General features: G+C 54.3%; 1 non-coding gene across 1 annotated transcript in view; it reads right to left on the bottom strand.

The window, feature by feature from the left end:
- LOC124726169 overlaps nt 1–1,206 on the bottom strand; it is a 1,909-nt gene extending 703 nt beyond the window's left edge. The window contains exon 1 of the ribosomal RNA XR_007006753.1: nt 1–1,206. This exon is cut by the window's left edge and continues 703 nt beyond it. This is a non-coding gene — a ribosomal RNA (small subunit ribosomal RNA).
- Nucleotides 1,207–5,000: the final 3,794 nt, after the last annotated feature.

Genomic DNA, 5,000 nt, shown 5'->3' with positions numbered 1-5,000 from the left:
CCGGAACCCAAAAGCTTTGGTTTCCCGGAGGCTGCCCGCCGAGTCATCGGAGGAACTGCGGCGGATCGCTGGCTGGCATCGTTTATGGTTAGAACTAGGGCGGTATCTGATCGCCTTCGAACCTCTAACTTTCGTTCTTGATTAATGAAAACATACTTGGCAAATGCTTTCGCTTCTGTTCGTCTTGCGACGATCCAAGAATTTCACCTCTAACGTCGCAATACGAATGCCCCCGCCTGTCCCTATTAATCATTACCTCGGGTTCCGAAAACCAACAAAATAGAACCGAGGTCCTATTCCATTATTCCATGCACACAGTATTCAGGCGGGCTTGCCTGCTTTAAGCACTCTAATTTGTTCAAAGTAAACGTGCCGGCCCACCGAGACACTCAATAAAGAGCACCCTGGTAGGATTTCAACGGGGTCCGCCTCGGGACGCACGAGCACGCACGAGGCGGTCGCACGCCTTCAGCTCGCCCCACCGGCAGGACGTCCCACGATACATGCCAGTTAAACACCGACGGGCGGTGAACCAACAGCGTGGGACACAAATCCAACTACGAGCTTTTTAACCGCAACAACTTTAATATACGCTATTGGAGCTGGAATTACCGCGGCTGCTGGCACCAGACTTGCCCTCCAATAGATACTCGTTAAAGGATTTAAAGTGTACTCATTCCGATTACGGGGCCTCGGATGAGTCCCGTATCGTTATTTTTCGTCACTACCTCCCCGTGCCGGGAGTGGGTAATTTGCGCGCCTGCTGCCTTCCTTGGATGTGGTAGCCGTTTCTCAGGCTCCCTCTCCGGAATCGAACCCTGATTCCCCGTTACCCGTTACAACCATGGTAGGCGCAGAACCTACCATCGACAGTTGATAAGGCAGACATTTGAAAGATGCGTCGCCGGTACGAGGACCGTGCGATCAGCCCAAAGTTATTCAGAGTCACCAAGGCAAACGGACCGGACGAGCCGACCGATTGGTTTTGATCTAATAAAAGCGTCCCTTCCATCTCTGGTCGGGACTCTGTTTGCATGTATTAGCTCTAGAATTACCACAGTTATCCAAGTAACGTGGGTACGATCTAAGGAACCATAACTGATTTAATGAGCCATTCGCGGTTTCACCTTAATGCGGCTTGTACTGAGACATGCATGGCTTAATCTTTGAGACAAGCATATGACTACTGGCAGGATCAACCAGGGAGCTGCGTCAACTAGAGCTGAGCAGCCGGCCGCCCGGGAGTGTGTCCCGGGGGCCCGCGCGAACACGCAAGCGTCCGCTCAATCATTCTGCAAACAGGAGGAGGCTGAGCTCCCCTGCACAATACACCTCGAAACCCTCTCAGGTCCCGGCGGCGCGCAGCGCCGTCCCAAGTACTTGGTCGGGTTCGAGAGAGGCGCAATCGCCCGGAGTTAGGCGAGTAGACGCTTTCGGTGCGACCACCCGTGCTCCCAACTGAGCTTGCCGCTGCCGACAGAGGCCCGGGAGCGTGCTGTCGTGGCATTGCCGGCGGGAGACAACACGCGCCACCTACGGTGACCGGCAGCTCCAACGCCAGCGCCACAGAAGGACAAAAGCCCCACTTGGGTGCCGAAGCGAACTCTCCCAGCACAGCGCACGCGCCAACACATCCGCACAGCTGCGATACAAACCACCAGCGAGAACCGCTGGGGCGACCGAGCAGCAGACGGCGTCGCGGCGCCGAGCGCCGGGCGGCGGCGCATCCTCAACGCACACAGTCCTCAATCGGACCAGCACACTGAAGATGTCCACCGCGCTTCGCACCGGGCCCGCGAGGACCTACTTTGGCCGCACGGCGCCGCGCGCAGGGTGCGCCGGCGCGCAGCTGCGACGCCTGCCGCGTCCGTCGGCCGGCGCGCCTGCCACTGGCCGCCCCCACCAGCCGGCTGTAGCGCGTGCGCCCACGCACCGCGCGGCCAGCACGCCGGGAGGCGCCCCCTCACCGGCCGGGGACGGTCCCACCCAGCCACCGCCGCGTATCGCTTCACACCCAGATGCCGTTCAGTTTCGTCGGCATGGTGGGTATCGCTGGAACAACCGGTTAGTACCTCAACCTATCGTCGCCATCACCGATTCACCCCTAGCGAGAACAACCGCACCACAACAGGTTACCATTTGTTCATTTGCGTAACTTCACCAGAAAACGCAGGCGTCCATCGCCATTTGCAACTTCAACGATTATTGCATGCCTGTGTCAGGTGTCACGCCACACTACGTCTGCCCACATACACGCAACAAAATGTGCACGCCTAGACAATACGTGGAAGGTGGCCCCCGTACGTATGCGATGTCCATTGCTCGAACGACTGTCAACCGGCCTCTGTAGCATGTCGCAGATATGGAACGCGGTGCACCATGCCATCACGGTGTGTGAGGAGAGACGACTAGGTCCGAATACATCAACAGACAGCTCATGCTGATCGCCATCCACGGCGTCCGTTCCTCCCACACGTCTCTATGGCGTACCACACTGCAATCCAGCTCTCATAGGGAGACGACACGTAGCTGCGTGCACAATATTTGCACTGTATGGTCCGCCGTTTTTGGGCGCAGTCGTTGTGCGGTCACACATGTGCCACGATGTATCATTCAGTACATAAGGACGAATGTGCAGTACAGATTGTGGTTCACGCGTACGACATCAGCGGACAGTTGACACAGGCCGCACCACAACGTAGCCTGAGTACGTCGCATGCGAAGGGCATTGAACATGCAAACTTCTCACCAACCAGCTTGCGAAGGCAGGGGGCAAGGTGGGGACGTGGGGAGGGGCGGCATGTACGTCCTGCTGCCATCCACATTACAGTGTACAGCAGGAGCATGTGGAAAGTGAGCAAGACTTGCAAGGTGTTTAACATGAAGCGATACACAGGGGTGCGGGCAGTGCGAGTAGCGAACTATATTGCGAGGGTTGCGGGTGGGCAACACTACAGTAATTGAACGAGTCGTATAACAATTACAGAGCAGGTTTAGGCGACAACGTGGGTTACGTTAAGGCGACAACATGGGTTAGGTTAAGGCACAACATGGGTTAGGTTAAGGCACAACATGGGTTAGGTTAAGGCACAACATGGGTTAGGTTAAGGCACAACATGGGTTAGGTTAAGGCACAACATGGGTTAGGTTAAGGCACAACATGGGTTAGGTTAAGGCACAACATGGGTTAGGTTAAGGCACAACATGGGTTAGGTTAAGGCACAACATGGGTTAGGTTGAGGCACAACATGGGTTAGGTTAAGGCACAACATGGGTTAGGTTGAGGCACAACATGGGTTAGGTTGAGGCACAACATGGGTTAGGTTGAGGCACAACATGGGTTAGGTTGAGGCACAACATGGGTTAGGTTAAGGTACAACATGGGTTAGGTTAAGGTACAACATGGGTTAGGTTAAGGTACAACATGGGTTAGGTTAAGGTACAACATGGGTTAGGTTAAGGTACAACATGGGTTAGGTTAAGGTACAACATAGGTTAGGTTAAGGTACAACATAGGTTAGGTTAAGGTACAACATAGGTTAGGTTAAGGTACAACATAGGTTAGGTTAAGGTACAACATAGGTTAGGTTAAGGTACAACATAGGTTAGGTTAAGGTACAACATAGGTTAGGTTAGGTTAGGTTAGGTTACACGTTGTTGTACGGAAAGGTGTAGGGGGGGGGGGGGGCGGGGGCGGCAGGTTCGTTGATAGTGATTATAGTAAGTGAATGCTTGTGACATGATCAGATTTGTCACGTCAGGATGCACCTTTGGCTTATTAGAGGCGGCGCTCCAATTCTATGCTTGTGTGAGACCTGTGTCTTTGACTCATGTCATTGTTTGTGCGCTGTGACAGGAGGTACTATTGTGATGTTGGGTGCACCGTTGTATAGGACATGTGTGGGTGTTGGTGCCTGGTCTGCGCAATGGTGGATGTCGAAAGGCTGGGATATTGTATTTTCCGCACGGACCTCCTGGTCTGGTTGTGATAGTGTGGATTGTGTAATGTGGCGGAGAAGATGCACTGGATGTTGTTCCATGCTGGTGCTTACATATTGTATGTGCGCCTGTTAGAAGCAGAGAGTGGTGCGTGATCAGAGTGTCTGGCTGACGTGTGGTTCCCATTTTGGGCAGACTCTTTCAGCATGTATACGGACAGTTGTGTATATTTGCTGTAGTTTGATGGCTCTGCATTGATTACTAATCAGCGCCGTGTGTACGGGTAATCTGGTTCCAGTCCAAAATGTTCCATCTGTGTACATTAGTGACAAAGACTCCCCCCATGCAGTGGGGCTCGGTCTGTTATAACTCTTCCGCGTAATATATTTGCGCCACGTTTTTGCGACTGCGAGTGCGAGTGCAACGCGCATGGGGACCGACATGCTGATGGCTCGGTATCGGACGCCGTACAGTGAGCAACGCGATCGCGTCTCTCGCTCGTAAGTGGTACAGGTCGCGGCTCATGTATACGGACAGCGGGAATGTCGCATATTGGAAATAACTCTTCATGAAACGCAAGTTATAGGGGTGGATTGCACTTTACGAGTGCGGGAAACGTCCGCCGTTCATCCGCTGGAGGTGCGAGTTTGGCGGTTGGGGTGGTGCACGAACGGGTGCGGGTGGCGTCATTGCCGGTCCACGGCTTCGTGCGGCAGAGCCACTGGAGATTGGGTGCTATGGTCGACAGAGGCTGCAGCCTTTGTGGGTGGCGTCGAAAGGCGGCCACTGTGGCGCCATCGCTGTCTTAGTCGGCTTGGCGTCTCATAGATGGCGGTAGCGTCGTTGCAGGAGGTCATGTTGCGGGAGACCTACAGATGGCGGTATGTTTTGTGGTGCGGACGTAGTGTTGTCAGATGCGCATAGATGGCGGTATTGCATGTGGTGTCGCCCTATTTTCATAGATGGCGATACTGTTTTGCCGGCATGGGTGGCGTAGTTCCGTCGGATCCCTGTAGGTGGCAGTGTGCTATGTCTACTGTCGACACCCACGGCACCACTAT

Source organism: Schistocerca piceifrons, unplaced genomic scaffold, assembly GCF_021461385.2.
Source record: "Schistocerca piceifrons isolate TAMUIC-IGC-003096 unplaced genomic scaffold, iqSchPice1.1 HiC_scaffold_1052, whole genome shotgun sequence".
Lineage (NCBI taxonomy): Eukaryota > Metazoa > Arthropoda > Insecta > Orthoptera > Acrididae > Schistocerca > Schistocerca piceifrons.
This window is presented reverse-complemented; position numbering and strand designations above follow the sequence as displayed.